Source organism: Brassica napus, unplaced genomic scaffold (assembly GCF_020379485.1).
Source record: "Brassica napus cultivar Da-Ae unplaced genomic scaffold, Da-Ae ScsIHWf_257;HRSCAF=429, whole genome shotgun sequence".
Classification (NCBI taxonomy): domain Eukaryota; kingdom Viridiplantae; phylum Streptophyta; class Magnoliopsida; order Brassicales; family Brassicaceae; genus Brassica; species Brassica napus.
In genome coordinates, this window is record NW_026015890.1 from 63,820 (window position 1) to 76,048 (window position 12,229).

General features: G+C 47.6%; 1 non-coding gene across 1 annotated transcript; it reads right to left on the bottom strand.

The window, feature by feature from the left end:
- Nucleotides 1–11,390: 11,390 nt before the first annotated feature.
- On the bottom strand, nt 11,391–11,497 carry LOC125601471. Its single transcript, XR_007334260.1, has one exon. It is a non-coding gene; the product is annotated as a small nucleolar RNA R71 (small nucleolar RNA).
- Nucleotides 11,498–12,229: the final 732 nt, after the last annotated feature.

Consider the following 12,229-nt stretch of genomic DNA (forward strand, 5'->3'; position numbering starts at 1 on the left):
TCGAGCATGCTCTAGTTCTGGATGCAAAGAATTCGGTTGGAATCTTTTGTCTTCAGACAAGACGGCAACACCATAGGATTCGAGGACGAATCCATCCTAAGTGGGGGAGACTTGTCATGTCCCCGATCCTGGATAGGATCGTCCGGACAGACTTTAGTGCGAGGAGACGCACCATTCAGGTCACATGACCTAAAGACAAGTGTGTCATGGTCCAAAACGTGGTTAAGGGAATCAGGTAGCTGGAACTTAACCAAAATAAGGCAGATGCAAGCTCAAAGGAGCTAGACAAGCGAGCTGGTAGCTGGACGAGATCCAGGTGAAGCTCGATTGAAGTGGGTGATCAGAATGGATCATGGGAGAACTAAGTATTGGTCTGGAAATAGACCAAGGGACTTAGAAGAATTGAAGTAAATAAAGGAAGCAAGCTGGACACAGTGTATAACAGCTGGGCGATGTAGTAAGCAAGCTCGACCAGCTAGGTGAAGTGTAGTGCAGCTCAATGTAGCTCACTGAAGTGTAGGTCAGCTCCCTGAGCTGGATGGTCTAGCTCACTCAGCTGGGTCAGCTGGGGATCAGCTCAACTCAGCTGGACTGAGTGTTCAAGTCATGGGCTGTTGGGCCGGGTCTGGACAGTGGCCGGGCCATGTGGGCGACCCGGGTGTACCAATGGGCAGGTTGGCTCTTGGGATTGAGCCAGGAGCTTGGGCAATCCGTGTGGGCTTGTTTGTACTTTTCCAGGAGTGGATTGGCAAGCCAAGGGCGTCTGGAAACTGCCTGATGCGAATGGGTATGATCTGGACCATTGATTAAATCAATGGCCAGAAATGATACCGAAATGGTGCAACATTTGGAAACATAACTGCCCCTTCTTCTATAAAAGGCAGGCAAGTCCGTGCCTTTTCTGGCACGCCAGGGCTTCCTCCTACACTCTGAAACACAAAGAAACACAGAGAGAAGACAGAGAGTTGGTCGGATTCCCAATCCAAGACCCATGGTGGTGTGATAGTCATAAAGAGGAAGTTTTGGGAGAGATCAAGGGGGAAGTTATGAACGACTTTCTGGTGGTTTTGATCCGTGATGTTATCACCCAAAGTATCCTACAGGGCCTGAGAACAAACGCAAATGGTGAGGAAAGAAGGTAGATGACCGGAATTCATTCCCAAAGGCCAAGACAGCCTTAAGGAGAGAGGTGCGTGGGAGGGCAGTTTCATGGAAGTGCAAGGGGAGTTATGAACGACCCTGTGGTAGGTTTTCACCACGGATGAACACGTCCTAGGCTTCCCCTGTATCTTGGGAACACACACAAATACCCAGGAGAGAAGGGAGAAGGCCGGACTTCCCTCACAATGGCATGAATAGCCTTGAAGGTGGATGCAGTGTAGAAACTGGTTTCATGGAAGTTCCATGGAAGGGATCAGGGGTGCGACCCATGAATGGATCTTATCAATACAGGAGGTATGTGATAAGGATTTATAGAGGCGTGCACTGGAGTAGTATGGCCGAACATAATAAGGAAAGGCACTTAATCTAATCTGATCATGTATAAGGTAACTGATTTTATAATTACTTTCAAGGTTATGTTTCTGTCTCTTGTGGTGCGGTTAAGGCCAACTATGGCACGCCCCTTGAAGAACATATGTTGTGAAGTAAACTAAGCATCCAGGACCCTGAGATAAGGGGCGGATCTTAGTTGATCTAACTCATCCATGTGGGATGGAAGTTTGAGGCCACTCATTGGATAGTGATCCATGGTGGATCATGGTGTGTGTGTTAGTTCTGATCATGGTGTGAATCAATGATCCGAATCATGGAGGAGACACATGGGGATCCTAGTACATGAGGAACCATGTGGGGTGCAAGGTCCAATTCATTTGGAACTAGCACCAAGCTGTGGAGGCGAGTAAGGCCAGTACTAAGTGGCATGGACCACAAGTATGGGGCCGGTGTGTTTATCAAAAGAAGGCCGTGTGTAATCTGATCTTTGGCAAGGATGGATGACCTGATCCATAGGTGATGGACAACGTGTCTGATCTGATTGATCAAAGGATGCACCAGTGGTAAGAGGAGGACTGATCGGCTTCGTTGGGACATGGTTCCATGGCCGGTTAGGTACGTGTGAAGACTCATCAGTTCTGGGTCATGTGGGGTGGTTGGTTGATTGACTCAGGATCTGATGGGCGTTGTTATTCCATGAGCTGGACTTGGTATCATAAGTTGATAAGGCAAAAGGATGTGGGACAGTGCATGAGCCGATAAGGGCCAGATGCATGTCCTTAGCTGTTTGAAGACTTCTCAAGGGTTACTTATGTCTGTGGGGATGGTTTGCTGAATGACTAAGTACCTAAGGGAGTTGTTTTGTTTGTGTAAAGGAGCTGGACGCAGTATATGGCAGCTGGCCATAGCTCGGTCCTAGCTCAGTTCTAGTGTGACAGCTCGATCAGCTGGTATATGAGTTCATTCAGCTAGAGTAGCTGGGCCGATGAGCTAACAAGCTCTGTGGATGTGGCAAAGGTATAATCTAGCAATGTTGCATAGATCTAGATAGAATGGTTAGGGAAACGGAACCTCAGATTTGTATGACTTGGTTCGTGTTCAGAATCAACCTTGGAGCTAGCTGGTAGTTGAGTATACTAACCATTAGCTGAGGTGATTCGAGCGGACAAGTATTAGATTGGTTATAGACCAATGAATGATGATATTATTCCGCTGTGTATGTGTTGTATTGATCTAAGCTAGGAAAGACTATGGTAGTCTTGAGCTAAGATCTGAGTTAGCCCTCGCCTATGGGCGATGTTTTAAATAAAGGGCGAAAATTTTGAGAGGTTTGGTCAGGGTATCGACCGAGCGACGTGAGGCATCGACTGCGGCCTAGTCGGCCAGGATCGGGTCTTACAGTCAGCGTGCTGAGTCCAAGGACCAACGTGCTGATATGGGTACTGCTAGACAGCCACAAACGTCATGTGTGTGCTGTCGGACACACACGGACACATACGGACAGCCACGGACGTCCTGTGTGTGCTGACGGACACACACGGACGTCCTGTGTGTGCTGACGGACACCCACGGACGTCCTGTGTGTACTGAACAGACAGCCCACGTGGGCCAAAATCAACCGAACAGTCCACGGGAAGGGTCAGCGTGTTGAATCCAAGGACCAGTGTGCTGATATGTGTACTGATGGACAGCCACGGACTTCCTGTGTGATGGGGCCATCAAATCAGTACCTGAACCAGAGGCCAAGCAGTTACACCAATCAGCTAACCAAAGGGCTAACCAGTATATGTGTTCAGTAAAACAGGCGTATCTTACCAACCATGAAGAATTTTGCCATGAAACCAATTTTCATGCATTCTACACTAAACAAGGAGTCAAGAACAGTTGGAATCAGCTTCAAATAATCTTGGACCAAGAAGATATAAATTTTACAAACCGGAGGTTCTCCAGCCCGTCCATCTGCGAGCATCCGAGTTTAGAAGTTGTTTCAAGCCCAACCAAGAAGCGTTCCGACCCAAATCAAAGCATAGAATTCAAGATAGATCTATTATCTTTCCAACAAGCCAAAAATGAGGAGAAAAGTCCACGGAAATATGGAGTTATGGCCCAGTTCCCTAAACCGGTCAATCCAGTTTTGCAATTGCCTAATTTGGAGTCTCACCGGTTCAATATTAGTCAAACCAAACAATTGCGACCAGGAGATGTTTCTAAGCATCTGAGAAGTATATCCAACGAACCAGAAGGAGTAGAAGAGTTCTTACCATGCACCAGAGCCCATATGATCAGGAGGATCTTATTGTTTAGGAACTTTCCTAAATTGGATGCATCCCCACTTTGGAGAATAAGTGACCCACGACCAAACCATTAAAGCTGCAGCGTTTTGGAAGCATTCCTTACGTGCCTAAGAGTCTTAAGATGCACCAGCACTCACCAGAGCACACGGATTCAAGCAAGATCAGACTTCCCATCTTTGGAGCTATTTTTGGAATTATTGCCCATCAATTCCCAACAGCTCTTTTCAAGCCAAGACTACAAAGATTTCGGCCAAGTCTTCAGCATTCAAGATGTTCCCAAGAACCTTACCTACACCCTCAAACCGTCCAGATACAAACCAGAATCAAATCCCTTGAAGAAAGCTTTTGGATCCATGATATCTTCCAACGGCTAGTTTTATCCGTTTTCCTTAATTGTTTGCTTCTTTCTTTGTTTTAGTTTTCTAGCTAAGTTAAGGCACGAGCCTATATAAGATCTGTCTAGTATTCATCGTAAATCACCTTTCAATCCTTAAGAAATATTATTCAGTTTGTTTATTTTTATCAAAGAGAGTCTTTGAATAGAAATCTGTCCTTAGGATACTTGTAACATCCGCGATCCTGGATAAGGACCGTCAGGACGGCCATGGTTTGAGGAAACTAACCAGCCGGTCTTAGGACCTTAAGGCAAGTGTTCCATGGACAAGATAGAAGGTTAAGGACATCAGGATTCTGAGACTTAACCTTATAAGAGAAAGAAGTCAGCTAGAACAAGCTGTACGAAAGCTGGGCAATGCTTACGGGAAGCTCGATCAGCTAGACGTAGCTCGGTCAAGCTCAGCCTAGCTCGTTCCAAGTTAAGTCAGCTCAACCAGCTGGACTACTAGCTCACTCATCTGAGGCAGCTGGGAGTCAGCTCATCTCAGCTCGACGGACTGTTTGGGTTTCGGGCCGATGGTACGGGTCCGGGTCAGTGGCGGGCCATTAGGTCCAGCCATGTGGTCCATGAGTCGTTGGGTTCTTGTGGGCAGGCCGTGGGCTTGGGTACCAAGTCTGGGCTTGGGTTGGACGTGCCTATAAGGTCTTGAACCTTCCATTTCCGAACAGGTACGATCTGTACCGTTGATTGTAATCGATGGCCAAGATCTGTCCTAAAAGGATGCTTCGAAGGGATGTGTCCCTTCGCACATGACCTTTGGTTGCCTATATATAGGATGCACGACCAGAGATCAATTCATTTTTTCATTCTCATTCAGTCTCATTCTGTCTAAGATAAAGGACACACGTCCTAAACAAAGGGGTCCCCCAATGAGAACCGAGGATCCAAGTCGGAAAAGGCTCGGTTGTGGTGGTTTAGTATCTCCGGCAAGGAGAACGGTTTAGGAGAGAGGAGGTTGTGTGGTTATGGATATCCAAGGCATAGAGAAAGGTCTGGAGAAGGACTCCAACCCCGTGGTTCAGTCAGATAGGGTCAGTGGGGTAACCACCGAACCGGTCTAGCCATGGGCGTTTGGATTGTGTCCTATTCTTCTTATTCTTTTCATCTATTTCTTCTTCTAATCCTCCTGTATATTGGCATAGCCTTGTTGATGTGTTGGGATTGGTTATAACCGTGGTTCTGGTTGAGTAATATGGTCGCGGTTCATAACCGACAAGTTAGGCGCGCGCATGATCTGACTGGCCTCAGGTGATCCGATTGGATAGGGGCGGTTCTGTTCTGTTCTGAACGGCTGAAACCCTACCCTGAACAGTCAAAATGGTTCATGACTTGTGTAGGTTAAGGCGTGGTCCTTTGGCCATAGGCCGGACACACACACGAACCAGACAGTCCATACGGACGGTTAGGTCGAATGGTTGGAACATCTGAATGGGTGCGAGTTGCCAAGGGTCATGAGTTGCCAAGAGGCACGTGTGTCCAAAGGGTACTAGTTCCCAAAAGGTGTGAGTTCCAAACGGTACCATTGGTTCAAGGCTTAGGCCGAACCAAGTGGACAGTCCGCGGCTGCAAAGTCGAACGGACAGACGGTTAGTTTAACCGGAGTGTTGTGTCGCAAGGTCTGATTGGTTGCAAGGCAATCCGGTTTGGTCTTGGGCCTTACTCTGTGGTATGGATCCAGGCTTTGGGTCGGATCAGGTAAGAAGGTCCGTGAGCCTTTGGGCCAGACTTATAACTGGCCGATCGCACCTTGATCTTAACCAAACGGTTAGACGAGACTATGGACGACCCAGCTATGGTTGGATGGTTCTAGCCGCAAAGGCTAAGTGGGATATCTTACAATCAACTTTGGGTTGGTGAGTAGGATAGGCGCCATATGCCTTATGTAGGGCGTAGACCCACATGAAGGCAATGGAAGGCCGGTTATATCAGTACATGCTAAGTGGATGATGGCTTATCAAGTGTAGTGGTCGGATCATGTTTCATAACGATGGTTCGATGGCCGAACACTAGTATGGATATTCACGTTGCTGGAGTAAGAGTATTGATGTGATGCTTCTAGATATCAACCTTGGTGTTGATAGCTTGGAGACTGGCTAAGTGTCATGTCGAAATGTGTGGGTAGTACTATGTGTCGTAGACAATTGATACTGAGCCTAAGTGTGATTGTTAAAGGAAGGCCGTGTAAGATCTGATTGTGGTTGAGTATGGACGACCTGACCTCTGAATGATGGTTCAAGGTGTCGGTACTAACCTGATTAATGAATGCATCCGTTGGTATGACCAAGTCATATATGTTGTCTGGGTTAAGTCCCAAGGCCGGTCAGGCCAGATGATGACTCATCAGTTCCAAGTCATGTGAGGATGGTTGGTTGATTGACTTAGGATCTCATGAGCTTTGTCAGTTCAGAAGATGAACTTGGCACTATTGCCTATAAGGCAAAAGGATTTCGGATTGTGCTTGAGCCGAGATAGGCCAAATACATATCCTTATCCTTTCGAAGACTTCTCAAAGGTTACTTATGTCTATGGGGATGGTTGGTTGAATGACTAAGTACCTAGGGGAGTTGTTTGATGCAGGAGTCAAGATAAGGACCTTAAGTAAGATCATTGAGTGATCATGGTCCAGCTGTTAAGCAAAAGCAATTCAAGTCAATGGAGGACCGATGAGCTAATAAGCTTCATAGATGTGGCAAAGGTATGATCTAGCATTTACTTATGTAGATCTAGATATAATGGTTTAGGGGAATGGAACCTCAGAATCGTATGGCTTGGTTTGGGTTTAGGATTGACCTTTAAGCTAATTGGTAGTTGAGTAAACTGGCCAAGGCGAAGGTGATTCGACCAGACAAGTGTTAGATTGGTTTTAGACCAATGGTTAATTAGAGAATAATCCGCTGCGTATCTGTTGAAAGGATCTATGCTATTAATGACTAGGGAAGTCTTTAGCTAAGGTTTAAGTTAGCCCTCGCCGTTAGGCGAAATTATAAATAAAGGGCAAAAATTAAGAGGTTCGGCCAGGAAGTGGACCGAGCGACGTAAGGCTTCGACCACGGCCTAGTCGGCCGGATCGGGGTGTTACAAGTTGGTATCAGAGCATGCTTGATCCTGTTTAGGACAACGCTCAATGATTATGTGTTCTATACCGAGGTTTTTGTGTTCAGTTGTGGACTAACCTTTTGTTTGTGCTTGTAACTCCTAAGGGTACAAGAAGGTATAAATCTCGGAAAGGAAAGGAGGCAACTGGAGCGTCTGGAGCAGTGGGGCAGGATGGTGCTGAACAGACCGGAGTGTTACCAGCTGGAACCATTCCAACCACAGTGCTACCGGCTCTGGTGGAGGAGGTGGACAATGCAACCGGACTTCCAGTGGGTCCAACTCTTCCTACTGAGGTTAATGAAACTAATGTGGACGAGCAGCAAGAGCAAGTCCATGGAGACGATACTGGGTCGTCCAACGTTGGTGCTGGGAGTGGCCAGAATGTTGATGCAAACAATGTTCGGGTCACTGGTGCCGAGGAGGTCATTGAGCCGACCATATGGGGCTTGGTGGAGGCTATGCAGATCATGGGAGCTCAGATAGCCTCCTTGACACAGGCGTTCACACCATTGGTGAACTCGTCCGTGGGACAGGCTAATCCCCCGGTTCGGGTTGCTGCTGGAGTGGCTGATGTTGATGCTGGCCGTGTGGCTGAGGTGATAGAGATAGACCCACCGGTCAGGCTAGTGCATGGTATGGACTACCTGAAGGTGCTGGAGCATATCTCCAAGTTGGGAACCAAACACTTTGCTGGAAGTGTTGATCCTATGGAAGCGGACGAGTGGAGAATCACGTTGGTTCAAAACTTCAAGTCCACACGATGTCCTGAGGATTACCAGAAGGACATAGCAGTACACTTCCTGGAGGGAGATGCACATAATTGGTGGTTAGCTTTGGACAAGCGTACCAATGGTACCATTGAGCACTTTGCTGACTTTGAGGTTGAGTTCAACCATAAGTACTTTCCTGCTGAGGCGTGGGATCGTTTGGAGTCCAAGTTCCTGGACTTGACTCAGGGACGGAGGACAGTTCGTGAGTATGAAGAAGAGTTCAACCGACTCAGGAGGTATGTGGGAAGAGAACTGGAGGATGAGAAGGTTCAAGTCTGAAGGTTCATCCGAGGCCTAAGGGTGGAACTTCGAACCTACTGTTCTGTTTGTAAGTTCCACACGGTTTCTGAGTTGGTTGAGAGGATGGCCTTGCTGGAGACCAACCTCACCGAGGAGGGTAAGCAGAAGCTGAAGAGTGTGGTGGTATCCTCGGGTCAGAGAGGTGACAAGTTGAGGAAAAGGGACTCGACCGAGGAGGGTAAAACCTCAAGTGGTAGGTGAGAGTGCCCTAAGTGTGGTCGATACCACGGTGGAGAGTGCTGGAAGGCCATGGGTGCCTGTACTCGATGTAGTAAGATGGATCACTCAGCCAAGGATTGTCCAACCCCGTTCGGTGAGTCCAGGACCTGTCACCACTGCGGCCAGAAGGGCCACTACCGCAGGGATTGCCCTAAGTTGCAAGGCAACCAAAGTAAGGGACGTGGAGAGGCTAGCAGGCCAGTCCAGGGACAAGGCCAGACCTCGACACCTCGTGTGTATGAGCTATCCAAGGATGTGGATGGGACTCAGCCTTTCCATGCGATCACTGGTAACATTCTAGACTACTACTTTTACAATTCCAGTAGAATTGCATGGTATGGAACCTAGGATGGATATATATACTTTGATGGGTCTTGTGTAGGGACCTTAAGTATTGGTGGTGTGGAAACACACACATTATTTGATACTGGAGCTACACATAGTTTTGTGAGTCCAAGTATGATAGGAAAAGGTTTGTTCCAGTATGGAACATGGGATGGTCCTAAACGAGTGTGTGCGGCCGGAGGGCAAGTTATGAACTCACTCGGTCTGGTTAAGGACATCCCTATGGTGATCTTGGATAGGCCGATGCCTATAGATCTGATTGTTGTCCCCCTCAAGCATCATGAAGTGATCTTGGGCATGGACTGGTTGGGAAAGTATCGGGCAACTCTACATTGTCACCGGGGAAGGGTGCAACTTGAGAACGAGTTTGGACCGCCGATTAAGTACCAAGGAATCAATCCAACCTCTTGTAGTTTGGTGGTTTCAGCAGTCCAAGTAGAACGGATGCTTGGAAATGGTTGTGAGGCCTTTTTGGCTACCATTTAAACTGATGAGGTTGTAGGGGCTTGTGACCCAGAGGGTATACCGTTGGTTCGGGAATTTCAGGATGTGTTTGGGGCACTACAGGGCATTCCCCCTGATAGGGCTGACCCATTCATCATTGAATTGGAACCTGGAACGGCCCCATTATCAAAAAGTCCATATAGAATGGCACCAGCTGAGATGGCAGAGCTGAAGAAGCAACTTGAGGAGTTGCTTGAGAAGGGGTTCATACGCCCTAGTATATCACCTTGGGGAGCACCAGTCCTATTTGTTAAGAAAAAGGATGGTAGCTTTAGGTTGTGCATTGATTATAGGGGTTTGAACAGGGTGACTGTGAAGAACAAGTACCCTTTACCCAGGATTGATGAGTTGTTGGATCAACTCCGTGGAGCCAAGTGGTTTTCTAAGATTGACCTGGCCTCTGGATATCATCAGATCCCCATTGCACCAGATGATGTGAGGAAGACAGCGTTCCTAACTAGGTATGGCCACTATGAGTTTGTGGTTATGCCGTTCGGACTGACCAATGCACCTGCTGCATTCATGAAGATGATGAACGGCATCTTCAGGGAATACTTGGACGAGTTTGTGATCATCTTCATTGATGATATACTCGTGTATTCCAAGACAAAGGAGGACCATGAAAGACACCTTAGGGCGGTGTTGGACCGCCTGAGAGAACAGAAGCTCTTTGCTAAGCTAAGCAAGTGTAGTTTCTGGCAGAAAAGCATTGGGTTCCTTCGACATGTGGTGTCTGATAAAGGAGTCTCAGTGGATCAAGATAAGATCAAATGTATCCAGGAATGGCCACAGCCAAAGAATGCTACGAAAGTTAGAAGCTTCTTAAGGTTGGCTGGTTATTACAGGAAATATGTCAAGGGGTTCTCGAGCATAGCTCAACCTATGACTAAACTGACAGGCAAGGACGTGAGGTTCACATGGTCTGAGGAGTGTGCGAAAAGTTTTGCAGCACTCAAGAACATGTTGACTAATGCACCTGTCCTGGTGTTGCCTGAGGCTGATCAGCCTTATGTGCTGTATACGGATGCATCCATAACCGGTCTTGGTTGTGTTTTGACACAACATGGGAAGGGTGATAGCCTATGCTTCCCGACAGCTAAGGAAGCATGAGGGTAATTGATATTACGTGTATACGCACACCAAATAACCTAATGTGCACACTACCACAATCGAATGGTATGTCGATGTAGCACTTTAGGTTATTTGGTGTGCGTATACACGTAATATCAAATTGGCGCCGTTGCCGGGGACCATTTTTTTACCTTTATTTTTCGGTTATTTATTTAGTCTAAGACCTCTAACTTGCCTTATCCTTTTTGTTGCAGCTAATGTTCCAGGTGCATGACCAGTAGACATACTCGGAGAAACGCACAAGGAGAGTTAGTTACATTTACCAACCAGGAGCTAGCAAGGTTAGAAAGAACAAATCGTCAACAGCCAAGGCAAACTGACACCACTATGGGTGATCACACCAATCAGGATGATCTCGCTGCGGCTATGGCACTCATGCAGCAGCAGATGCAACAAATGCAGCAGACCATCCAAGCTCAGCAGGATGCTGCTGAACAGGCTGCTCTCGCGCAGCAGGAACAACAGGCGCAGACTGTTCCAATCGGGCAGAGAAACCTCCCCCGTAACATCCCTACTACGCGCTCTGCCATTGTTCCTCCACTCTGCACCAGGCAGGACTTCGAGATCAAGCCTGCTTTGATCGGTCTTGTACAGAGAAAGGTGTTCTCTGGTCTCTCTACAGAAATTCCAATGGAGCATATTGAGAGCTTCGAAAAAGTCTGCAGTTTCACTCGCGTGAATGGTGTTCCACCAGACTACATCACGTGCATGTTATTCCCATTCTCTCTTGATGGAAAAGCTGCACGGTGGTTGAACTCTCTCCCTACCGGCTCTCTCACTTCATGGGAACAGGTCCGATCAGCGTTCCTCAGCCATTTCTACTCTAAGGCGAGAACAGCTGCATTGAGGAACAAGATCACCTCCTTCAGACAGCTCACTGATGAGCTTTTCTGCGACGCATGGGAGCGCTTCAATGACTATCGCAGAGAATGTCCTCACCATGGGTTTGATGATGATTATATCCTGGACATTTTCTATGATGGAGTGGACTGGAAATACCAAGGTGCTCTAAACTCTGCGAGCAATGGAGACTTCATGACTCAAACCACTGCTGGAGCGTTTAAGCTGATTGAGAACATGGCTGCTAGCTCAGCTAATAAGAAAGAGGAGAGTGATTGCTCCAAGAAAGGAAACAGTTCTGACGCCCAGAAAATAGATGAGCTGACTGCCAAGGTTGATCAGCTACTGAAAAACAACCAAGGGCACGTCTTCAGCATGGAGCAACCTACGGCCGGGCATATTCAGAACCAGAACCAACGACAACCGCAGAGCAATCCGCATGCTGTTCCAGCTACCGAGAACAGTCAACCAGATGAGCTGAAGGGTCTGGGTATGATGATGCAACAACTGTTGCAGGGTCAGCAGGTTCAGGCCAAGGTGTTGAATCAGGTAACCACAGAAATGACACCAGGATGGGCAACATGTTCACTGAGCTGAATAACAAGTATGACAATCTTGCGATCCATATGAGAAAGATCGATGTTCAGCTTGCTCAAACAGCTGAGAGTGTCAAGAGGCAACAAGAGACGCTCCCTGGAAGAACTGATAAAAATCCTAGGACTGAGCACTGTAATGCAATAGAGCAGCCGTTCGCTGAGACTGCTCCAGGCGCAGAAGAGAGAGCAGAGCAGTCTGCTAGCTCTGGAGTGACTGCTCCTAGCGAACCTGCTGAGACTCCA